This window comes from Aristolochia californica, unplaced genomic scaffold (assembly GCF_029961685.1).
Source record: "Aristolochia californica isolate CCGP_79_NKW_82.1479 unplaced genomic scaffold, dmAriCali1.0.hap1 SCAF_2, whole genome shotgun sequence".
NCBI classification, from domain to species: Eukaryota; Viridiplantae; Streptophyta; class Magnoliopsida; order Piperales; family Aristolochiaceae; genus Aristolochia; species Aristolochia californica.
In genome coordinates this window covers 11,964,712-11,992,163 of record NW_027181881.1, presented here as the reverse complement: position 1 = coordinate 11,992,163, position 27,452 = coordinate 11,964,712, and the positions used below count along the sequence as shown (strand labels likewise).

Genomic DNA, 27,452 nt, shown 5'->3' with positions numbered 1-27,452 from the left:
TGATTAATCATACATAACAGCTATATTTTTTTGTAATAAAGGACTTAAGGATTTGGATTCAATACTCAGTTAATAATGCCACTCCCCCCTTTTCCCATGATTGCAAAAATCTAATATATAAAAACCGACAGAGTTTACATCCCTAAAAATTAAAGAGACATTGGAACTCTCTTTGCATTTGTGCATAATCGAAACTTGACTTTTCACTCTCCATTTTTTATCATAAACAATTTGATAAGGCAAATAGATCACAACAAAATGAAAATGATAGAGTTTATGTTCACAAAATATTAAAAACAATAATAAATGTAAGTTATGAAATTGTATTCACTCACTACAAATGACAACCAAAGTTTGTTATCCATGTTTTGGAAATTCTTCTAGACAACCCCTAATAGCTCTAAATTTTGTAAGAAAGACATTTCTAATTGATGATAACATGTTTTAAATATGGACTTGCATGCATGAAACATGTTGAAGATGCAAATGACAGAAGGATCCAACACATTCAAGGAGTACCACAAATGCTCATTAAATTCTCAAGTGAACGAGTGGTGGGATATTTAATAGAGCCAAACAAAGTATTTTTTTGCCGATTTACAAAAAGTTGTCCTAACCATCATAGATCATTGTGAAGTGATTGATCTATCAATCATGCATTATGGATATATTTTTTTGTAATAAATGACGAATGGATTGGGAGTCAACACTCAGTTAAAAATGCCCCACCCTCCTTTTCCAATGTTTGTAAAAACCTAATATATAAAAACTTAAAGAGTTTACAATCCTGAAAAATTACGGAGACTTTTTGGAATAATTTCTCTCTGCATTTTTGCATTGCCATTTTTTATAATGATTTTTTTTAAAATCCAAACTTGAGTTTTCACTCTCAATTTTTTTATCGTAAATAAAAAGATAAGTCAAATATATCACAAAAAATGAAAATGTTAGAGTTTTAGTATGCAAAAAATTTAAAACAATAATAAATGTAACTAAAGAAAATTTATTCCCACACCACAAATAAACACCAAAGTATTGTTATCCATGTTTGGGAAATTCCAACTCTCAAATTTTTAAGAAAGAGATTTTTAATAGATCCTAACATGTTTTAAATATGGATATGCATGCATGAAACATGTTGAAGATGCAAACGACTTAAGGATCCAAACTTTCAAAGTATAACAAATGCTCATTAAATTCTCAAGTGAACGTGCGTTGGGATATTTACCCGAGCCAAACACGTCATTTGTGCCCTTTTTTCAAAAGTTATCCCAACAATCATAAATCATTGCGAAGTGCTTGATCGGTCAATCATGCGTTACTACTACTTTTTTTTTAACAAATGACTTATGGATTTCGAGTCAACACTCAATTAAAAATCCCCCGCCCCCTTTTTTCGATGTTTCGAAAGACCTAATATATAAAAACTGAAAGAGTTTAGAATCCTTAAAAATTACAGTGACTTTTTGGAATTATCTCTCTTAGCATTTGCGCATTTTCATTTTTTATGTTCAATTTTTGTTTTTCAATCAAAACTTGAGAATTTGCTCTCCATTTTTATCGTAAACAAAAAATATAAGGCAAATAGATCACAACAAAATAAAAATTTTAGAGTTTATGTGTGCAAAAAATTTTAAACAGTAATAAATGTTAGAAAATAAAATTTATTCACCCACTACAAATTAACACATAAGTTTTGTTATCCATGTTTGCAAAATTCGCTTAGTACAACCCCTAATAGCTTTGAATTTAATAAGAAAGTGATTTCTAATTGATCCTAACATGTTTTAAATATGGATATGCATGCATGTTGAAGATTCAAATGACCTAAGGATCCAAAACTTTCAAGGAGTACAACAGATGCTCATTAAATTTTCAAGTAAACGTGAGATAGGATATTTACCCGAGACAAACAAGACATTTTTTGTCCATTTACAAAAAGTTGTCCTAACAATCATAGAACATTGTGAAGTGATTGATCGATCAATCATGCGTTACTGCTATATTTATTTCTAAGAAATCACTTATGGATTGGGAGTCAATACTCAATTAAAAATCCCCCGCCCCCTTTTTCTAATGTTTGTAAAAACATAATATATAACAAAAGAGTTTACGATACTTAAAAATTAACGAGACTTTTTGGAATTATCTCAATCTCCATTTGCATGTTTCCTTTTTTTATGTTCAATATTTTTTTTTAAATCCAAAATTGAGTTTTCACTCTCCATTTTTTACCATACAAAATGAGATAAGGCAAATAGATCACTACAAAATAAAAATGTTAGAGTTTATGTATGCAAAAAATTTAAAACAATATTAAATTTAATTAGATAAAATTTATTCACACACCACAAATGAACACCAAAGTTTTGTTATCCGTGTAAGGGAAATTCCGCTAGTACAACCCTGATAGCTCTGAATTTAATAATATAGCGATTTCTAATTCATATTACCATGTTTTAAATATGGTTATGCACGCATGAAACATGATGAAGATGTAGATGGCCTAAGGATACAAAACTTTCAAAGCGTACAAAAAATGCTCATTAAATTATTAAGTGAACGTGCGGTGGGATATTTACTAGAATCAAACAAACCACTGTTTTCCCATTTACAAAAAGATGACCGAACAATCATTGGTCATTGTAAAGTGATTGATCGATCAATCAAATGTAACAACCATAATTTTTTTGTAAGAAATAACTTATGGATTTGGAGTCAATAGTCAGTTGAAAAAGCTCCGGCCCCCCTCCCCCTCTCTCCCCCCCCCTCTCCGCTTTTCCCATGATTACAAAAACCTAATATATAAAAACTAAAGGTGTCTATAATCACTAAAAATGACAGAGACTTTTTGGAATTATCTCTCTTGGCATTTGTGCATTTTAATTTTTTTAGTTTTAAATCCAAACTTGAGTTTTCACTCTCCATTTTTAATCATAAACAAAACGATAAGGCAAATAGATCTCAATAAAATAAAAATTTTAGAGTTTATGTATGCAAAAAATTTAAAACAATAATAAATATGAGTAAAGAAAATTTATTCATAAACAAAAAATAAACACCAATGTTTTTTTATCCTTGTTTGGGAAATTCCACTAGTACAACCCCAAATAGCTTGGAATATTATATGAAAGAGATTTCTATTTGATCCAGCCAAGTTTTAAGTATGGATATGCATGAGTGAAACATGTTGAAGTTGCAAATGGCCTAAGGATCCAAAGCTTTAAAGGAGTACAACAAATGCTCATTAAATTCGCTAGTGTGTGATGCGATATTCACCCAAGCCAAACAAGCCATTTTTTCCCATTTTCCGAAAGTTGTCCTAACCATTATAGATCATTGTGAAGTAATTGATTGATCAATCATGCGTTACTACTCTATTTTTTGTAAGAAGTGACTGATGAATTTTGAGTCAACAATAGGTTAAAAATCCCCAATCCCCCCTTTTCCCATGTTTTCAAAAATCATATATATTAAAAACATAGTTTAAATTCCTTAAAAATTACAGGCACTTTTTGGAATTACCAGTCTCTGCATTTGCGCATTTCCATTTTTTATGTTCAATTTTTGTTTTTAAATCCAAACTTCTGTTTTCACTCTCAATTTTTTATCGCAAACAAAAAGATAAGGCAAATAGATCGAAACAAAATGAAAATGTTAGAGTTTATGTATGCAAAAAATTTAAAACAATAATAAATGTAAGTAAAGAAAATTTATTCACATACCACAAATGGACACCAAAATTTAGTTATCCATGTTTGGGAAATTCGCTTAGTACAACCCCTAATAGCTTGGAATTATAAAAGAAAAAGATTTCTAATTGATCCTAGCAGGTTTGAAATATGGATATGCATTCATGAAACATGTTGAAGATTCAAATGACCTAAGGAACCAAAAATTTCAAGGAGTACAACAAATGCTTATTAAATTCTCAAATGAAGGTGCGATGGGATATTTACCCGAGCCAAACAAGCTATTTTTTGCCCATTTACAAAATGTTGCCCATACAATCATAGAACATTGTGAAGTGATTGATCAATCAATCATGCATTACTCATATATTTTCTAAGAATTGAGTTTTGGATTGGAAGTCAACACTCAGTTAAAAATCCTCCGCCCCCTTTTCCAATTTTGCAAAAACCTAATATATAAAAAAACAAAGAGTTCTCAATGCTTAAAAATTCACGAGAGTTTTTGGAATTATCTCAATCTCCATTTCTACGTTTTTATGTACAATTTTTGTTTTTAAATCCAAAACTTGAGTTTTCACTCTCCATGTTTTTCGTAAACAAAAAGATAAGGCAAATAGATCACTAGAAAATTAAAATATTAGAGTTTAAGTATAAAAAATATTTAAAACAATAATAAATGTAAGTAACGAAAAATTATTCACGCACAACAAATGAACACCAAAGTTTTGTTAACCTTGTTAGGGAAATTCCACTAGTAAAACCCTAATAGCTTTGAATTTGATATTAAAGAGATTTCTAATGGATCCTAACATTTTTTAAATATGGATATGCATGCATGAAACATGTTGAAGATGCAAATGACCTAAGGATTCAAAATATTCAAAGAGTACAACAAATGCTCATTAAAATCTAAAGTGAACGTGTGGTGGGACATTTACCCGATCCGAACAAGCCATTTTTTACAAAAGTTGTCGTAATAATCATAGATCATTGTGAAGTGATTGATCGATCAATCATACATTACGACTACATTATTTGTAAGAAATGAGTTAAGGATGGAGAGTCAACACTAAGTTAAAAATGCCCCGCCCCCCTTTTCCGATGTTTCCAAACACCTAATACTTAAAAACTTAAAGAGTTTACAATACTTAAAAATTACATAGATTTTTTGGAATTATCTTTCCCTGCATTTGTGCTTTTCGATTTTTTATTTCCAATTTTTATTTTTAAATCAAAACTTGAGTTTACACTCTCCATTTTTTTATCACAAATAAAACGATAAGGCAAATAGATCACAACAAAATGAAAATGTTAGAGTTTACGTATGCAAAAAATTTAAAACAATAATAAATGTTAGTAATGAAAATTTATTCACACACCAAAAATGAACACCAAAGTTTTGTTATCCTTGTTTGGGAAATTCCACTAGTACAACCCCTAATAGCTTGGACTATTATATGAAAGAGATTTCTATTTGATCCTACCATGTTTTAAGTATGCATATGCATGAGTGAAACATGTTGAAGATGCAAACGGCCTAAGGATCCAAAGCTTTCAAGGAGTACAACAAATGCTCATTAAATTCGCAAGTGTGTGATGTGAATATGCAACCTCTATTTGATCCCGCGCCAAATAAGACATTTTTTGTCCATTTACCAAAAGTTGTCCTAATCATAGATCATTGTGAAGTGAATTATTGATAAATCATGCGTTAACGCTATATTTTTTGTAAGAAATGACTTATGGATTTTGAATCAACACTCAGTTAAAAATCCCTGCCCCCCTTTTCTCATGTTTGTAAAAAACTAATATATAAATACTAAAAGAGTTTACAATCCTTAAAATTATAGAGACTTTTTGGAATTATCACTCTCTGCATTTGTGCATTTCCATTTTTTAAATTCATTTTTTTTTAAATCAAAACTTCAGTTTTCACTCTCCATTTTTTATCGCAAACAAAAAGATAAGGCTAATAGATCACAAAAAATGAAAATGTTAGAGTTTATGTTTGCAAAAAATTCAAAACAACAATAAATGTAAGTAAAGAAAATTTATTCACACACCACAAAATGAACACCATAGTTTAGTTATCCATGTTTGGGAAATTCTCTTAGTACAACCCCTAATAGCTTGGAATTATATAAGAAAGAGATTTCTAATTGATCATAACTGGTTTGAAATATGGATATGCATTCATGAAACATGTGAAGATTCAAATGACCTAAGGATCCAAAACTTTCAAGGAGTACAAAAAATGCTCATTAAATTCTCAAGTGAACGTTCGATGGGATATTTACCCGAGCCAAACAAACCATTTTTTGCCCATTTACAAAATGTTGTCCTAACAATCATATAACATTGATCGATCAATCATGCATTATTCCTATATTTTTTCTAAGAATTGCGTTATGGATTGGGAGTCAACACTTAGTTAAAAATCCCCCGCCCCCCTTTTCCAATGTTTGCAGAAACCTAATATATAAAAACAAAAAGAGTTTACAATCCTTAAAAATTAACGAGACTTTTTGGAATTATCTCAATCTCCATTTGCGTGTTTCCATTTTTTATGTACAATTTTTGTTTTTAAATCCAAAACTTTAGTTTTGACTCTCCATTTTTTATCCTAAACAAAAGGATAAGGCAAATAGATCACAACAAAATGAAAATGTTAGAATTTATGTATGCAAAAAATTTTAAAAAATAATAAATGTAAGTTATGAAAATTTATTCACACACCACAAATGCACACCAAATTTTTCTTATCCTTGTTAGGGAAATTCCACTATTACAACCCTAATAGCTCTGAATTTTATAGTAAAGAGATTTCTAATGGACCTAACAGGTTTTAAATATGGATATGCATGCATGGAACATGTTGAAGATGCAAATGATCTAAGGATCCAAAACTTTCAAAGAGTACAACAAATGCTCATAAAATCTAAAGTGAACGTGTGGTGGGATATTTACCCGATCCGAACAAGCCATTTTTTGGCCATTTACAAAAAGTTGTCCTAACAATCATAGATCATTGTGAAGCGATTGATCGATCAATCATGCATTACGACTAAATTTTTTGTAAGAAATGAGTTATGGATGGAGAGTCAACAATCAATTAAAAATGCCTTGCCCCCCTTTTACTATGTTTCCAAAAACCTAATACTTAAAAACTTAAAGAGTTTATAATCCTTAAAAATTATAGAGACTTTTTGGAATTATCTCTCTCTGCATTTGTGCATTTCGATTATTTATTTTTAGTTTTTATTTTTAAATCCAAACTTCAGTTTTCACTCTCCATTTTTTTATCATAAACAAAACGATAAAGCAAATAGATCACAACAAAATAAAAATGTTACAATTTATGTATGCAAAAAATTTTAAACAATAATAAATGTAAGTAAAGAAAATATATTCACACACCAAAGATGAACACCAAACTTTTGTTATCCTTGTTTGGGAAATTCCACTAGTACCACCCCGAATAACTTGGAATATTATATGGCAGAGATTTCTATTTCATCCTGCCATGTTTTAAGTATTGATATGCATGAGTGAACCATGTTGGAGATGCAATTGGCCTAAGGATCCAAAGCTTTCAAGGAGTACAAGAAATGCTCGTTAAATTTGCAAGTGTGTGATGGGATATTTACCCGAACAAAACATGCCATTTTTTCCCATTTACCAAAACTTGTCCTAACAGTCATAGATCATTGTGAAGTGATTGATCGATCAATCATACGTTACTACTATATTTTTTGCAAGAAATGACTGATGGTTTTTGAGTCAACAGTTAGTTAAAAATTGCCAGCCCCTGTTTCCCCATGTTTTCAAAAACCTAATATATAAAAACTAAAAGAGTTTACAATCCTTAAAAATTATAGAGACTTTTTGGAATTATCTCTCTTTACATTTGTACATTTTCATTTTTTCTATTCAGTTTTTTTTTTAAATCCAAACTTCAGTTTTCCCTATCAATTTTTTTCGCAAACAAAAATAAAAGGCAAATAGATAACAACAAAATGAAAATGTTAGAGTTTATGCATGCAAAAAATTTATAACAATAATAAATTTAACTAAAGAAAATGTATTCACACACCACAAATGAACACCAAAGTTTCGTTATCCAAGTTTGGGAAATTCTCTTAGTACAACCCCTAATAGCTTGGAATTATATAAGAAAGAGATTTCAAATTGATCCTAATATGTGTGAAATATGGATATGCATTCATGAAACATGTTGAAGATTCAAATGACCTAAGGATCTAAAACTTTCAAGGAGTACAACAAATACTCATTAAATTCTCAAGTGAACGTGCAATGAGATATTTGCTCGAGCCAAACATGCCATTTTTTCCCATTTACAATTTTTTTTCCTAACAATCATAGAACATTTTGAACTGATTGATTGATCAATCATGCATTACTGGTATATTGTTTCTAAGAATTGAGTTATGGATTGGGAGTCAACACTTAGTTAAAAATTTCACGCCCCCCTTTTCCAATGTTTGCAAAAACCTAATATATTAAAACACAAAGAGTTTAAAATCCTTAAAAATTAACGAGATTTTTTGGAATTATCTCAATCTCCATTTGCACGTTTTCATTTTTTATATTCAATTTTTTTTTTAAATCCAAACTTGAGTTTTCACTCTCTAGTTTTTATCGTAAACAAAATTATAAGGCAAATTGATCACTTGAAAATGAAAATGTTAGAGTTTATGTTTGCAAAAAATTTAAAACAATAATAAATGTAAGTAAAGAAAATTTATTCACACACCACAAATGAACACCAAAGTTTTGTTATCCATGTTAGGGAAATTCCATTGGTATAACTCTAATAGCTCTGAATTTTATAATAAAGAGATTTCTCATTGATCCTAACATGTTTTAAATATGGATATGCACGCATGGAACATGTTGAACTTTCAAATGACCTAAGGATGCAAAACATTCTAAGAGTACTCTCTATTTTTATCTTAAACAAAAAGATAAGGCAAATAGATCTCAACAAAACAAAAATGTTAGAGTTTATGTATGAAAAATATTTAAAACAATCATAAATGAAAGTAAAGAAATTTATTCACACACCACAGATGAACACAAAAGTTTTGTTATCAATGTTGGGAAAATTCTACTAGTACAATCCCAAATAGCTTGGAATATTATAAGAAAGAGATTTCTAATTGATTCTAACATGTTTTAAATATGGATATGCATGCATGAAACATGTTGAAGATGCAAATGACATTATGATCCAAAACTTTCAAGGAGTACAACAAATGCACATTAAATTCTTAAATGAACGTACAATGGGATATTTACCCGATCCAAACAAGCCACTTTTTGCCCATTTACAAAAGCTGACCTAACAATCACAAATCATTATAAAGTTATTGATCGATTAATCATACATAACAACTATATTTTTTGTAAGAAATTACTTGTGGATTTGGATTCAATACTCAGTTAATAATCCCCACCCCCCTCCTTTTCCCATAATTTCAAAAATCTAATATATAAAAACTGAAAGAGTTTTCAATCCCTAATAATTACATAAACTTTTTGGAATTCGCTCAGCATTTGTGCATTTCCATTTTTTATGTTCAATTTTTGTTTTTAAATCCAATCTTGAGTTTTCACTCTCCATTTTTATCATAAACAATTTGATAAGGCAAATAGATCACAACAAAATAAAAATGTTAGAGTTTATGTATGAAAAATGTTAAAAACATTAATAAATGTAAGTAATGAAATTGTATTCACTCACTGCAAATGACAACCAAAGTTTTGTTATCAATGATTGAGAAATTCCACTAGTACAACCCCTAATAGCTTTGAATTTTGTATGAAAGACATTTCTAATTGATCCTAACATGTTTTGAATATGGAATTGCATGCATGAAACATCTTGAAGATGCAAATGACCTAAGGCTCCAACACATTCAAGGAGTACATCAAATGCTCATTAAATTCTCAAGTGAACGAGTGGTGGGGTATTTACCAGAGTTGAACAAGCTATTTTTTGCCAATTTACAAAAACTTGTCCAAACCATCATAGATCATTGTGAAGTGATTGATCAATCAATCATGCATTATGGCTATATTTTTTGTAAGAAATGACTAATGGATTGGGAGTCAACACTCAGTTAAAAATGCCCCACCCTCCTTTTCCAATGTTTGCAAAAACTTAATATATAAAAACTAAAAGATTTTACAATCCTTAAAAATTATGGAGATTTTATGGAATCATCTCTCTGTATTTTTGCATTGCCATTTTTTATATTGAATTTTTGTTTTTAGATCGAAACTTGAGTTTTCACTCTTGATTTTTTATCGTAAACAAAAAGATAAGTCCAATAGATCACAACAAAACGAAAAATGTTAGAGTTAATGTAGTAAAAAAATGACGATGCCTATCGACGCATTGCCCCAAGACGAATTCCGTGGAGAAAGTCAACTTTTTTGCAGAGCACTGGTGCCGGTTTTGCACAAAGTTGGTGCTCAATGTTACTCTCCACAGAATTAATCTAGAAATCCTAATAATCAAACAGAATCTGGCTCTAATACCACTTGTTAAAAAACAAAACCATAATCTTAAATCCATAATTTAGAATTTATATAATGTCAGAATATTAGGATTCTGGATAAATATCTAGATCCATTCACAACAATCACCTGTTGTGGAATTCTACAGCAATCAAAGAAGGAATTCTTGGTTTTGTGATCTTCCTCAACTAAATCTCCTTAGTTCCTCAATGGGAACTTCGTTTCTCTTTCGGATGGGGAGAAGGGAAACCGTGTGTGATGTAGTATATTGGGGACCATAACCATAATGTGTCTCCGTATATAGGGCTCTTATTTCTTGCAAACACTTTTCTAGGTGAAAATTTATACCAGGAAAATTTTGAGATATGACAATTTTTGCATAAACAAATTACTTTCTACAACTATAAGGTCTTGTTATTGCCTTTTTCAGGAATCGTTGGAAAAATATTTTGAGTAAAAATACATCTCAAAGGGCCATTAGTGCCTCGAGTTTTCGGGAAACACTTTTCTAGTTGAAAATTGTTACCAGGAAAATTTTGTGGTAAAGCAATTTTTGCTAAAACATATTACTATCGACAATAGTAAGACCTTGTTAGTGCATTTTTTTTGGAATTGTTGGAAAAATATTTCTAGTAAAAATACATCTCCAAGGACCTTAATGCCTCATGTTTCCAAGAAACATTTATAGTTAAAAATTCTTACTAGGAAAATTTTTTGGTAAGGAAATTTTTGTTGAAACAATTTATTTTGTACAAATGTATGGCCTTGTTACTGCCTTTTTTCAGGAAATATTGAAAAATTATTTCCTGTAAAAATATGTCACGAAGGACCATTAGTGCCTCATGTTTCTTGAAAACACCTTTCTAGGTGAAAATTCTCACCAAGAATATTTTGTAGTAATGCATTTTTTGCTGAAAACAATTACTTTCAACAACTATAAGGCCTTGTGAGTGCCTTCTTCCTGGACACTTTGGAATAATATTTCTAGTAGAAATACGTCACCAAGGACCACCACTGCCTCATGTTTCCTACAGTCAATTTTCTAGGTGACAATTCTTACCAAGATAATTTTTTGGTATTAGAATTTTTGCATAAAAAAATTATTTTCTACAACTATAAGGCCTTGTTAGTGCCATTTTCTGGAAACAATGGAAAATTATTTCTAGAAAAAATAATATTCTTAGGACCACTGGCACCTCATGTTGCTTGGGAACATTTTTCTAGGTGAAAATTCTTACCAAGAAAGTTTTGTGGTAAGTCAATATTGGATGAAAAAAATAACTTTCTACAACTAAAACACGACATTAGTGTCTTTTTTTTTAGGAAATGTTGAAAAAGTCTTTCTAGTAAAAATACACCACCAAGGACCATTAGTGCCTCATGTTTCCTCAAAAAACATTTCTAGGATAAAATTCTTACCAATTTTTGAGGTAAGGCAATTTTCGTTGAAACAAATTACATTCTACCACTATAAGACCTTGTTAGTCCACCTTTTCAGGAAACACTGGGAAAGTATTTCTAGTAAAAATACCTCTCTAGGGACCATTAGTGCCGCATGTTTCCTTGAAACACTTTTCTAGCTGAAAATTTTGTGGTATGGCAACTTTTGATAAAAAAAAATTCTTTCTATAATTATTAGTGTTGAATTTATCGAAAAGAGAAATAATTCATTGACTTCATTGACTTATTATAATTAGAGTACATGAACCTCTATTTATAATAGATGAAGACAGTAGAGTCCAATTACAATAAAATTACCTTTGTCCCAATTACACCCAAACTCTAACACTTAAAGATAAGTCCTAGCATAATTCAATAACTCAATATAGATAAAAGACAAACATAACTCAAACTAAAACTCTTCTAGGATGTGACCATAAGATAAAGATGTCTTTGTGGTTCCTTCTTGATCTTCCAACTTATGTGATAAGGATGCCAACTCATGGTAATCTTGGTGGGCCCTACTTCTTATGTGCTTGGACTCATCTTGTGGGTCTTCCTTGGTCATGTGGCCCATCTTATAATAATCTTGGATATGTGGGCCTTCCTTGGTCTTGTGGGCTTGGGCCTATCTTGCAACACTCCCCCTCCAGCTGGGGGTGAGAGAACAACATGAACTCCCAACTAGCTACAAATGATGTATAAAATGTTTTTGAATAAAATGGTACATCTTGCAATATGCCTTCATCTTCCAACTCTCCCCCTCACACTATTGCGTCCTTCCATGAGGCCTTCCTGGCATAATATAAGTGAGAATAAAAATCACTCCTAGCCAGTAAGACATTGCTCCATACTTCAGTCATAATGCTGGATGTAGAGAACACTCCGTCTTCTGTAGGTAGTGTGTCTATTGGCATTGCTTTGAAGTGTCCACTGCCATGTCCCTCCATAAGATAACGAATCTCAAGTGGTAGGAGTAATAAAAGCTATTACAGGGGGGGGGGGGGGGGGGGGGGGAGAGTTGTGGGTTTATTGATAATGGAGTCCCAATCCGGACACCAACTCTCTTGGTATCCCAATCGTGATATTTTTTAGAGTTAAATTTATCATGGTGTCCCAATTCGGGCACCGACTTTCATGGTGTCCCAACCGTGATATTTTTGAGAGTCAAATAAATTATGTTATGAGAAAAGGTACTGAGGCCACCTCTTCTTCAATAATAATGTCTCACCCAAAGAGACAAAATTGCAGCAGCTGTAATGTAACACAACCATCTTCCAACACATATAACACGAACCAAAATAATAAACCTTGTAGAAGGACCCATGAAATAATCATAATCCGATATAAATATTTTTTCTTAGATGCATAAGCTTATTTTTTTGTGATTTCTCTTGAATATTTTGGTCACATAAACATATCCACAACATATGGAATAAATTACCTCTTTCTTGTACTTCTCTCCCTCAAGCTGGGATGTAATGGCAATGATCTCTACTCGAATCAAATATCATAGATACATCAATAAGCCCAAATAGCATAGATGTAGTAACAAGCCCTTAAACCAGGGAGAAGTGAGATATTTTCCTGATATAGCAACTCAAACAGTGACGCAAAGAAAAGGGCATAAATTCTGATTTTTCAATACAACAGAATACAAGCATGACCTTTGATTCTTCCATTGCGAATATATCTTTAAATATAGATCAGATATATATGAAATTTTCTCCTTATTGAAACTTGACTTAAATAAATTTCATCCAAGTATAACTTCTCTTCATAAAATATAATTATCAGAAGATAAATAATCTAAAATATTTTTGGCTCTGTTATCTAGCCGAATTAAGTATTGTTTCTTCTTTTTTTCAAGCATGACCATTGACTCTTCCAAGATAAATATCTCCTTATAAAAGATGTCATACTGAGAATTGGTTGAATAGGTAAGTAAATAGATTTACATATCTTTCTTGTCATATATAATTCTCCATATAAAGTATCTTTCTTGATAGAATAAAGTACCTCGGAATTTGAAGCTTGTTGCTGCTACAGGAACCTCTTTTGCAATCTACCTTTTGCTGCTTCAAATATCGATTTCTCTTTGTAGTTAACTCAGATAAAAAATTGGTTGAATAGTAAAATAATAGACTTACATATATTTTTTTATATATATATTTCTCCATATAAAGTCTAGTTCTTGAGAGCATAAAATACCTCGGAAGTTGAAGTTTTTGGCTACTGATTGAACCTCTTTTTCAATCTGACCTTTGCTCATTCAAATATCGGTATCATCCTGTAGACAACTTCAATTGGAAAACAATCATTTTTCCTTGGAAATTAGACTCAAATATTTTTTTGTCAATATATAATTTACAATATGAAAATCTCAGTATAAAGGTGAAAATGCATAACAAACAATGGCTGTAAGGACAGAAAAAAATTAGCTACGAAGCTAGACTTAGGGTTTAGGTTTTAGAGAAAAGGATCTCATTATCTCTGTGGGTTGACCAAGTCAAATCACATAACCAACTTTGATACCATGTTGAATTTATGGAAAAAGAAATACTTCATTGACTTCATTGACTTATTATAATCAGAGTAAAGGAACCTCTATTAATAATAGAGGAAGGTAGTAGAGTCCAATTATAATAAACCAACCTTTGTCCCAATTACACCCAAACTCTAACACTTAAAGATAAGTCCTAGCAAAATTAAATAACTCAATATAGATAAAATATAAACATAACTCAAACTAGAACTCTTCTATGACATGACCATAAGATAAAGATGCCTTTGTGAGTCCTTCTTGATCTTCAAACTTATGTTATAAGGAGGCCAACTAGCTTCTTATGTTCTTTGGCCCATCTTGTGGGTCTTCCTTGGTCATGTGGGCTTGGGCTTATCTTTCAAAAATTAGGCCTTGTTAGTGCCTTTTTTTCTTGAAATGTTGGAAAAGAATTTCTAGTAAAAGTACATCTCTTGGGTCCATTAGTGCCTCATGTTTCCTAGAAACACTTATCTAACTGAAAATTCTAACCAGAAAAATTTTGTGGTCAGGCAATTTCTTCTTAAAAAAATTACTTTCTACAACTATATGACCTTATTAGTGGAGTTTTTCAGGAAATGTTGTAAAAGTTTTTTTTAATAAAAATACATCGCCAGGGACCATTAGTGCCTCATATTTCTTGGAAACACTTTTCTAAGTGAAAATTCATACCAGGAAAATTTTTTGGTAAGGCAATTTTGGCTGAAACAAATTACTTTATACAACTCTAAGACCTTGTTGGTACCTTCTTTCAGGAAATTTTGGAAAACTATTACTAGTAAAAATACGTCTCCTAGGACCATCAATGCCTCAAGTTTCCTTTTGGTTGAATTTAGGACCCCTTTACTGATATCTTGAGCAAGGTGAGGAGGGGGAACGAAAAAGAAAGAGAGACAGAGCAAAGAAGAGATAAAAAAAGAGAAAAGAGTTTAGATTAGAGAGGAAAACTTCAAGAGATGAGAAGTGGACAACTACTTCACTTTCTTATTATAATTCATCTACAAGCACCTCTATTTATAGTAGAGGAAAGTAGTTGAGGTGAAGTACAATTAAACTACCATTCTTCTAAGTACATTCAAACTATAATTCTTAAAGATAAGTCTATCATAATAAAATAACTCAACATAATTAGAAGACTAACATAACTCAAACTTAAACTCTTCAATGAGGATGTGATCATAAGATAAAGATGCCAACTCGTGGTTATCTTTGCGGGTCCCACTTGATTTTCAAATCTTCCAACTCATGCCAGCTCATGTGATGACCCAACGTGCCATCTCACGTTCTCATGGTGGGTCCCATATTGTAACACTCTCCCTCAAGCTGGGGGTGAGAAAACATCATAAACACCGAGCTTGCTGCAAATAGTGTACACGATCTTATGAGTGACTGGTTTGGTGAGAACGTCTGCAACTTGGATTTGTGAAGATATATGTTTGAGAGGTAACATGTCGGTTTGGAATTTTTCTCATATGAAATGGCAGTCTACTTCAATGTGCTTTGTTTTCTCATGGAAGACCGGATTTGATGTGATATGTATTGTTGTCTTATTATCACAATATAGATCCATAAGAGCTTCTTTATAGAATCCTGGTTCAATGAGAAGGGATATTATCCATTGAAGTTCACTAACTATGTGTGTCATGGCTCTGTATTTTGTTTCTACACTAGACCTTGCAACTACATTCTGCTTCTTACTTTTCCTTGTAACCAAATTCCCTCCATCCATTGTACAATATCCCTAAGTAGATTTTCTGTCATCCGGGGATTCGGCCCAGTTTGCATCTGAGAATCCTTCTATGTTGAAGTGACCATGGTTCTTATAGAGAAGCCCTCTTCCTAAAGGTCCTTTCAAATATTGCAATATCCTTTCTAGTGCTTGCCAATGACCGTGTTGTGACTTGTGCATGTATTTGACTCACCTTACTTACTGCATATGATATATCCGGCCTTGCTACACAAAGATAAATGAGTCTCCCTACAAGTCTTTGATATTTTTCAATATCCACATCTTCTCCAGTACCTGCAGATAGTTTTGTATTTGAGTCCATTGGGGTTTCTACTGGTCTACACCCCATCATTCCTATCTTCTCTTGTAGAGCAAGGACATACTTCCTTTGGGATAGTACAATCCCAAGTCTGGACTATAGTACTTCAATACCCAAAACATATTTAAGTAGTTCAAGATCTTTTGTCTTGAATTCTGCACATATCTTTTCCTTGGTATCCTGAATGCCCCTAGGATCTCTACCGGTTAAGACAATATCACCAACATATACTGCCAAAATCACCTTGCCTTTTGGTGTGTCTTTAATAAATACAGAGTGATCTATAGAACATTAGGGAAATCCTTCCCATATGAGTGCTCGGCTAAATTTATCAAACCATGCACGAGGAAATTGTTTCAAACCATAAAGAGATTTCTTCAATAGACATATCGACTCCCCCTCAACCACAAATCTAGGTGGTTGTTGTATATAAATTTATTCCTTGATATCCCCATTAAGAAAAACATTTTTCACATCAAGCCGATATACCTTCCAGGAAGAGTTAGCAGCCAGAGATAATAAAATACGTACCAATTTTATTTTTGCCACTAGAGAGAATGTTGCCTCATAATCAATTCCATAACACTGTGTATAGAATTTAGCAATGAGGCGAGCCTTAAGGCAAGCAATGGACCCATCTGGATTGTGTTTCATAGTAAAAACCCACCCACAACCGATAAGTTTTTTTATCTGATGGAAGAGTAACTAGAGTCCATGTCTGATTTTTCATAGAGTGCCTGCATTTCTTCATCCATTTCTACCTTCCACCCTGGATGTTTGAGAGCCTTCTGATAGGATTGTGGAATTGATATGGAGGAGATAGAAGAAAGAAATTGACAACATAAAGGGGATAAACGATGGTGAGACACAAAATTTGATATGGGGTGAGAGGTAGAGGGCCTGGTGAAAGTTTTGGGTTCTTTCACAAGGCAATGGGACGAGTATCATATTGTAGGCCAAAAACAATAGGAGAAAATGGATTTACATCGTGTCGGATCCATAAACTCAGTAGGTGTGGTGTCAGCCAGAGTGTCTGGGGGTTGAATAGTTTCTGGGGCACGGGGCACAACCGATCGAGGGGAAGCTAGTACTGAAGATAGACCTAGAGGACCATTGTCAGAGTAGTATGAAGAATTATCAAAAAAATGTTACATCCATAGACACAAGTAACCTTTGGAGAGTGGGATTATAGCAAATAAAACCCTTTTGTGTGCGAGAGTATCCTAAGAAGATACACTTGACATATTTGGGATCATGTTTACTTTGTTGTGGGAAGGTAATATGAACAAAATATGGAGACCCAAAGACTTTCAAGGGAAGCAAAAAAAGATCATCATTTGACAACAATAAATATTATGGGGCTTTATGACCGAGAATGGAAGAGGGTAGCCTATTTATAAGAAAGCATGAAGGATGGCATGCGGCCAATAAAAGTATGAGACTTTCATGACATACAGTAAACTGCAAGCTACCTCAAGAAGATGACGGTTCTTCTGTTCTACTACATCATTTTGTTGAGGGGTGTAGGCACACGATGTTTGATGGATAATGCCATTCTCTTGACAAAAGGATTCAAGGTCTCTGGAAGTATATTCTTTGGCATTTTCAGACCGAAGTACTTTGATTTTCTGACCAAATTGAGTGACCACCATAGCATGAAAGGATTTAAATATGGATGGTATTTCAGAACGTTCTCTAAAGAGAAATATCCATGTGGTACGACTAAAACCATCAATAAATGTAATAAAGTACTTGATTCAAGAAATATTTGAGACACTCAAGGGTCCTCATACATCTGTATGAATCAATGAAAATGGAGCAACACTTTTAAGTTCTGAACGAGGTGAGTGTGTAGTCCTCTGGTGTTTGCTCAGTTGACAAACTTCACAATTTAATTCTAACATTTCTTTAAGAGTAGGGAGAAGATGATGAAGAGATTGTGCAGATGGATGTCCCAACCGATTGTGCCATAGATTTGTCTCAGTTTCACTAGTTGAAACGGTATTTATTTTAGGCACGTCCAGGTAGTAGATCCTCACTTGTTCATGACCTCCACCAATCACTTGCTTCGTTATAAGGTCCTAAAACACATAAGAAGCGGGTGAGAAGGTGATGGAGTAATTAAAATATTTTGTGAGCTGACTAATAGATAAAAGATTCAAGGGAAAATTAGCAACAAAAAGAATATTTGTGAGCGGAAGTGATGGTGTAAATGAGGTGGATCCTTTCCCGAGAACTGTAGTTTGAAAGAAGTCAGCTATGGTAACAAATTTATGTGAGAGACAAGGAGAAATTGAGTGTAGTATATTTTTGTTACCTGTGAGATGCTCAGAGGCCCCTAAGTCAATTATCCAGTATGAAGAGGAGGCAGAGAGCATACCTGAGTAGTAGTGGCAACAGCAGTTGAGGAGGAACTTGGATAAGAGACCATCAGTGTTTTCATTTTCTAGAATAAGTCATACTCATCATCAGTAAGGTTTTTCTTTTCTTTGGAAGTGGTAGACTGGTCCTCCTTTGTATCACTTACTAAGGCTTGGTTAGCCTTCCTCCAATCCCATTTGCCATGGACTCTATAACATATCTCTATAGTGTGGCCATTTTTCCCACAATGGGTGCATTCCCTGTAATAGCACGTATCTATGTTGTGGACATATCTCCCACATTGAGTAGATTCCTTGCCATATGTTCGGACAGAATAATATCTTCCACGTCTTCCTCATCCTCCTCTATAATTTCTTCCACAACCTCGGCCACAGTCAATTGATGTTCGTTCCCCAATGCCCGAAGTACATAGCGGATGATACTTAAGTAATAGAAGAAGAAGCGTCTGAAATATGGAGTAGTGTGGCACATGCATCATCAAAATGGGAATAGCAGAGGCGCTAAGAATTTGACTTTTAGCAACTTCGAGATATGGCTTAATGTTTGCAAGGCAAATGGCAGTGACTAAGGTTTCTTTCTACTTGTCTTGGACAAAAACGTCCATGGAGGTAAGCTGAGCTATTTTCCATTCTTGAAGAAGGCCTCTAAAACGAGTCAAATATTCATGGATATTTTCTCCTTGTTTAGTGTTGAGCTATTTTCCATTCTTTGGAGAATATCATATGTCATATGTAAGTTGTTGGAGCTAGAGTACAACTTAGCACATGTCTCACAAATTTGTTTAGCTATATCAAGATGAATAGCATTGTTGGAGACAGGTTCTTTTATGCTGTTGATGAGCCAACTAATAACCAAAGTATCATTTTTTAAGCATTTAGTATAAGAAATATCTTCTTAATTAATAGGTGGCCCAAGTTTGGTGAGATGACCAAGTAGGTCATTTGTTATAAGGGACCAGCGAGCCGATGTGGATTAGTTCATGAAATTTGATACCCCTCGTAAGGGTATAATAGTAATCTTTGTATATCACTCTTGTGACCCATGTTTTCGTCAGCCATAATAGGCAATTCAATGTAAAAAAAATCTCCAAAAAATAATAATCACAAAATAGAGTAGATTTCTTCAAGCAACTCGGTTAATGGAGAGGCTTAGCATTGAAGCTAAGTAATCATATTTCTGAAATCCAATGAATAAACAACCAGACATAATAGGTTTAAAACAACTTTCTTTATTAGGGAATATTTTTCCCACAAAATTATAACCTTTTATGGGAAAAATCTCAACATAAACCGATTTTCAATAAAAAATTGTCAAACCAACAAAACTGCCTTGGTAAACCTCTTCTAATCTGAGATGCATATATCTCAAAATTTTCATAAGATGAAGACATCCATAAAATTATCTCTAAACGATCTTCTAATATCCAAAAACCAAGAGCATGAATTAATAATATCAAGAATAAAAAAACTTATCTCATGAGCTTCAATCTTGCTTCACAAAGAGCCTTCAATGAGTAGCTTTGATCATAACTTCATAGAGCATTCCTTTGACATGGAGATCCTAAATTTGATTTTCTGATACCATATTGAATTTAGGACCCCTTTACTAATATCTCGAGCAAGTGAGAGAGGGAGAAAGAAAAAGAAAGAAAGAGAGAGCTCTCGGGTAGAGAGGAGATAAGAGATAAAAAAGGAAAAAGAATTTAGACTAGAGAGGAAAACTTCAAGAGATGCGAAGTGGAGAACTACTTCACTTTCTTATTATAATTTGAGTACAAGCACCTCTATTTATAATAGATAAAAGTAGTAGAGTCCAAGTACAAATAAACTACCATTCTCCTAATTACATCTAAACTATAACTCTTAAAGATAAGTCTATCATAATAAAATAACTCAACATAATTAGAAGACTAACATAACTCAAACTAAAACTGTTCTATGAGGATGTGATCATAAACTAAAGATGCCAACTAGTTGTTATCTTTGTGGGTTCGACTTGATCTTCAAAATTTTCAACTCATGCCTGCTCGTGTGATGACCCATCATGCCATCTCACGTTCTCATGGTGGGTCCCACCAGCTCGTGCAACAATTGTGGGTCCCATATTGTAACACCTTTGAACACTTTTATTGTTGGAAATTCTTACCAAGAAATTTTGTGGGAAGGCAATTTCTGTTAAAACATATTACTACCTACAATTGTAAGGCCTTGCTAGTGCATTTTTTGAGGAAACGTTAAAAAAAAAAATTCTAGTAAAAATATGTCACCAGGAACCTTAGTGGCTGATGTTTCCTTGGAACACTTTTGTAGCTGAAAATTCTTAGAGCAAAGTTTTTTGGTAAGGCAATTTTTACTGAAACAAATTACTTTTTACAACTTTAAGGCCTTGTTATTGCCATTTTTCATGAAACATAAGAAGAATATTCCTAGATAAAATACGACACCAAGGACATTAGTGTCTCATATTTCCTGGAAACACTTTTCTAAGTCAAAGTTCTAACTAAGAAAATTTTGATGTAAGGCAATTTTTTCTGAAACAAATTACTTTTTAAAACTATAAGGGCTATTTCTTATAAAATTACGTCTCCAGGGACCACTTATGCCTCATGTTTCTGGGAAACACTTTTCTAGGTGAAAATTATTACCAGGAAATTTTTTATGTAAGGCAATTATTGTTTAAACAAATTAGTTTCTACAACTATAACGCCTTGTTAGTGCCATTTTTTAGGAAACAATGAAAAAGTATTTCTAGTAAAAATATGTCACCAAGGACCTTTAGTGCCTCATGTTTCCTGGAAACTCTTTTCTTACATAAAATACTTACTAGGAAATTTTTTTTGTAATGCAAGTTTTTCCTGAAACAAATTACTTTCTACAACTATAAGGTCTTGTTAGTGATTTTTTTATAAAATACTGGAAAATTATTTTTAGTAAAAAACGTCTCCAGAAACCATTAGTTCCTCAAGTTTCCTTGAAACACTTTTCTTGCTAAAAATTCTTACAAGGAAAATTTTGTGGGAAGACAATTTTTGCTGAAACAAAAGTACTTTTTAAAACTATAAGGCCAAGTGAGTGCCTTTTTCTAGAAATATTGGAAAATTATTTATAGTAAAAGTACGTTTTCCAAGTCCATTAGTACATCATATTTCTTGAAATCTCTTTTCTAGCTGAAAGTTTTAACCAGGAAAATTTTGTGGTAAAACAATTTTTGCTGAAACTAATTACTTTCTACAACTATTGGAAGATAGCGCCCAAGCCCAAACGACCAAGGAAGGCCCACATATCTAAGAATATTGTAAGATGGACCTAAGCACATAAGAAGTAAGACCCACCATGATTACCACGAGCGGGCATCCTTATCACATAAATTGGAAGATTAAGAAGGACTCACAAAGATAACCACAAGCTAGTTGGAAGATCAAGAATGACTCACAAAGATAACCATGAGTTGGCATATTTATCTTATGGTCACGTCCTAGAAGAGTTCTAGTTTGAGTTATGTTTGTCTTTTATTTATATTGAATTATTTAATTATGGTAAGGCTTATCCTTAACTTTTAGAGTTGGATGTAATTGGGACAAAGGTAATTTTATTGTAATTGGACTCTACTACCTCCCTCTATTATAAATAGAGGTTCATGTACTTTGATTATAATAAATCAATGAATAAGTCAACGAAGTATTTCTCTTTTCCATAAATTCAACATGGTATCAGAGTAGGTTTTTGTTAGTTGACTTGCTCAACCCACAGAGATAATGAGATCATTTTCTCTAAACCCTAAACTGTTATGCACATAATAACATTATTAAGAGTCTAATTAATTTTTTTGCTTAATTTAATTTATTTTATTTCAGTTAAAGAATTAATAGGCCATAGGGGCATTTTTGTAATATTCTATCTACAATGGTATTTTTGTAATATTTTATCTTAAACCTTGTAAGGGTGAAGCCTATTTAAGGGGTAAGAGTAATGAGAAAAGACAAGCATTGATTTAGAGTAAACAAGGTTTTGATTTCTCCTCAATGAGCTCAAGGGTGTACATTCTCCTCAAAGAACAAGGGTTTTCAAGCTTCCCTTCGGCTTAATTTTCGTTTTTCTCTTCATCCTCCCTATGAATCCCTACGTGAGATCTGGGACCGTAACAACTGGTATCAGAGCTGCATAATTCCAGCAATGGGGAGTTAGAGTTCTTGATCAAAGGGCTGAAGGCGCCCGCAGAGGCGCAGGCAAAAAACAAGAGAAGGTTTGCGCAAATCATGCAGCAGTTGGAACAATTGCCAATTCTTAAGTAGAAACTCGATAGACTTGAAAGAGAAATACAAATGGCAGTGATGCAGGAAGGGGTCGCCGCAGAGAGAAAGGACCCTTCTCACGCCAAGCAACAAAAAATTTCCAGAGTCATCCCGGCCATGGCGTGCACCTTCCATTAAAATATCTACAAGGGAAAAATTTGCTGCCGTAGAACAAGTCATACGACCTAAACTCGTTTGAGACGCTGCTTTGGATGGGCAGAAAGACCAAGGGACAAAAAATTTCACTATCTCCGAGCAGGCCAAGCTAGTGCAACAGTCTCGAGCCCCTAGAAATCACAAATTGGAGGCTTATACTGCAAACACCTCATCGTTAAGGGCAGATTTGTGCTCAACTTCAAAAAACCCTTTCTCATGGGACGCAATACATATCCGAACAGGAGACATCCGAATTTTGGGGAAAAAATTCCGAGAGCCTTTTGTCTTGGAAAATTTCTATGCAGCGAAGCCCCAAAGGGCTGTTGTTCTCCATCAGAAAAAGAGGATGCTATGTCGACTCCGTCAGACAAAATTCCGGTGGGCTTTGCCTTCAGAACGACACTTCTTCCGCTCAATCTCACCCTCAGCAGCCCAATAGAAAACAAATTTCAACGCATTTTGGGGTAATTTTAAGAAATGCCATCAATTTTTAGGTCAAAACGAGTCTTTCATGGCGTTGATGTGGCTCCAAGGGGTTGAGCAGCAGCAACGCTGCTCAAAAATTGGGGACGGAGGTTCTTTGTTCCATGAAATAGAGCAACAAAATAATTTCTCCATTTTTTACGGAATTCAGGTTGTTGTGTCTGAATTGAGAGTGGTAATTTTTTGGGGATTCCGGGAATGCTAAAAAAATTTTGGGGGTGATTTGTTTTTCTGTTGGTGCGAACAGTACCTGTGCGTCTGTTCTTGGTCAAATTGAAAACATTGTGCTTCAATTGTTGGGTTCCATATTTGCTTCTCTGGCACTGTTCGTAGAAGTTTTTCACTTCGGTGGGAGTTTTGAATATGAGAAGGTAGACAACGTGGGAAAAACTGGAGATAAAATTTTTTTGGTCTTGTGGATGAATGATTTTTCTGTGGCTGGGTTGCACAGTCTGACTTAATTTCCAATTTCTGTTGTTGTTGTATTCATGGGTTGGACAGGAGAGCCACGTCCAATTTTTCAAATTGCTGCTGTGGTGGCAATGTATCAATGGGATCAGTAGAAAAAAATAAAACCAGTTAGAAGTGATGTAGATGAGCAGCACCTGGAATATGTAGAAATTGAAAATGAATCACAGGGTGCATCATAGCTGATGAGAATCAGGGACATGCTACAGTGTTTACTGCTGTTCAAATCTGGGAACACAAGTTGGATACTAGCAAACTGATAGGTCCCTATTTAGGCTAGCAGCATAGCAGTGTTTATTGGAAGAAAGTTCCACTACATTGAGTTCTTTAAACCCAGAAAAGGCTCTTTTAACCCAGTTTAGTGATTTTTTTCACACCGAAGAGTCACCTATGGATGTGGAGAGGAGACAGGAGGAAGCTGCTAGTTTTGCAGCACTTGGATTCTTCCACAAAATGTTTTGTGCTGCTGTTATGGCCCTGCAGAAACCAGTGCTGAAATTTAAAATTGTGGTTGTTGTTGCAGTGACGAACGGTGCAAAACAGCAGCACAAGGCACACTGAGAGTAAGGACTTTCTTTCATCGATGGAAAATCTGGATGTTGCTGGTGGAGCACTAGATGCTGCCTACCAAGATAATGGGGCGAAGCTGGAAAATGGATCACTCTTGGTTTCCAAGAGCAAATTTGATGATAAAATAGAGGTTGCTTCTGCTAAAATGTACTTCCATTACTATGGCCAGCTTCTACATCAAAAAAATATGTTACAGGATTATGTGAGGATAGGAACCTATTATGCTGCAATAATTGAAAACCGTTCAGATTTCCATGATCATGTTGTTGTTGACGTTGGTGCTGGTAGTGGCATTCTTTCATTATTTGCAGGTCAGGCTGGTGCAAGGCATGTTTATGCTATGGAGGCATCTGAAATGTCTGAACACGCATGTAAACTATTAGCAGGAGATCCATCATTGGGGCAAAGAATAACGATTGTCAAAGGCAAAGTTGAAGAAGTCAAGCTGCCTAAAAAATCAAATATACTCATTTCAGAGCCTATGGGCGCTTTACTTGTCAATGAAAGAATGCTTGACAAATATGTAATTGCAAGAGATCGGTTTCTTGTTCCCAATGGGAAAATGTTTCCAACATTTGGGAGGATACACTTGGCTCCCTTCAGTGATGAATTTTGTACATTGAAATTGCAACCAAGTCCCTCTTTTGGCAGCATCATAATTACTATGGGGTTGATCTTACCCCTTTACATGGATATGCATTTCAGGGATATTTTTCTCAGCCTGTAGTAGATGTTTTTGATCCAAGATTGTTGGTGGCTTCAGCAGTTACCCATACATTAAATTTCATGACTCTGAAGGAAGAGGAGCTATATGAATTTGACATCCCCTTAAGTTTCAAAGTTGTTGTTGGGACTAGGATACATGGGCTTGCATGTTGGTTTGATATCTTGTTTGATGGGAGTTTTGTTCATCGGTGGCTTACGACTGCACCAGGGACTCCCACAACACACTAGTACCAACTTCGTTGTGTTCTCTCTCAGCCTTTATATGTGATGGCTGGACAAGAAATTACAGGTCATCTTCACATGGTTGCGCACCATGCTCAGAGCTATACTATGAACCTTACTCTCTCAGCTAAAATGTGGGGTGTTGAAGCAGAACAAGGAGGCATAATCCAAAGCTCTATGAATGTCTCAACCACAGGGCTACAGTCAGACCTCCAACATACTTTGGTTTGGGACATACTACATTTTGCCTATGAGGCAACCATTGGGGCAGCTCACACAAGGGTTGTTAATGTCGAAGCACAAGTTGCCAGTTTGGAGCTGGTGATTGTTCAACTTGTTGTTTGGTTGCTTATCCGTATTGGGAGGTGCCACAACAAGTGATGCTGGCAGAGTTAAAAAAAATTGCTTCTCTATTGGAATGCTCTAGTTTTGTCATCCAGAGGACTGCCACAGATACTGCGGATGCTACTTGAGAACATGTGGAGACATCAGCACGGGCAAGCAGACCCTACCTTCGAGCTTGAGGACAAGCTCTTTCTCCCAGGGGGGAGGGGGAGTGTAATGTTATGCACGCAATAACATTATTAAGAGTATAATTAATTGTTTTCTTAATTTAATTTTAATTTATTTCAGTTAAAGAATTAATAGGCCATAGGGGCATTTTTGTAACATTTTATCTACATTGGTATTTTTGTAATATTTTATCTTAAACCTTGTAAGGGTGAACCCTAATTAAGGGGGTAAGAGTAATGAGAAAAGACAAGCATTGATTAGAGTACACAATGGTTTTAATCCTCAATGAGCTCAAGGGTGTGCGTTCTCCTCAAAGAACCTAGGGTTTCAAGCTTCCCTTCAGCTTGATTTTCATCTATCTCTTCATCCTCCCTACAAATCCCTATGTGAGATCCGGGACCGTAACATAAACCCTAAGTCAAGGTTCGTATTTTTTTCCCTACTCTTGTATGATTGGCATTTTTCACCTATATAATGAGCATTTAATATTGTAAATTTTATATTGACAAAAAAATATTCGAGTCTAATTCCCATGGAAAAAAGAATTTTTCTAATCGGAGTTATATATAAAAAGAATCGATATTTGAAACATCAAAGGTCAGATTGCAAAAGAGGTTCTAGTAGCAACATAAATCTTTAACTTCCGAGGTATTGTTTGCTATCAAGAAAGAGACTTTATATGGAGAATTATATATCAAAACAAATATCTATAAGTTTATTCCTTACCTATTCAACTAATTTTCGATCTGATTTATCTACAAATAAAAATAGATATTTAAAGCAGCAAAGGTAAGATTGTAAAAGGTGTTCGAGCAACAACAGAAAGCTTCAATTTTTGAGGTATTTTATGCTATCAAGAATGAGACTTTATATGGAGAATTATATATCAAAAGAAATATTTGTAAGTTTATTTTCTTACCTATTGAACCAATTCTCAATCTGATATTTTTATATGGAGATATTGATCTTGGAAGAGTCAATGGTCATGCTGGAAAAAAAAGGGAAACAATACTTAGTTCGGCCAGATGACAGAGACCAAAAATCTATCAGATTATTTATCTTCTGATAATTATAATTTATGAAAAAAAGTTAAACTTGGATGAAAGGTATTTAATTCTAATTTCAGAAGGAGAAATTTCATGTCAATAAGATCTATATATTAAGATATATTCACATTGGAAGAATCAAAGGTCATGCTGGTATCCTATTGCATTGAAAAATCTGAATTTAAGTCGATTGTTTTGTGTCACTATTTGAGTTTCTATATTAGAAAAATATCTCACTTTTCCATGGTTTAAGGGATTATTACTACATCTACATTATCTGGGCTTATTGTTGCATCTATGATATTTAGTTCAAGCTGGGATCACTACCAT

At 33.7% G+C, this 27,452-nt stretch overlaps 1 pseudogene; it reads left to right on the top strand.

Moving 5' to 3' along the window:
* Window positions 1-24,628: 24,628 nt before the first annotated feature.
* LOC137954883 (probable histone-arginine methyltransferase CARM1) lies at window positions 24,629-26,036 on the top strand (annotated as a pseudogene).
* Window positions 26,037-27,452: the final 1,416 nt, after the last annotated feature.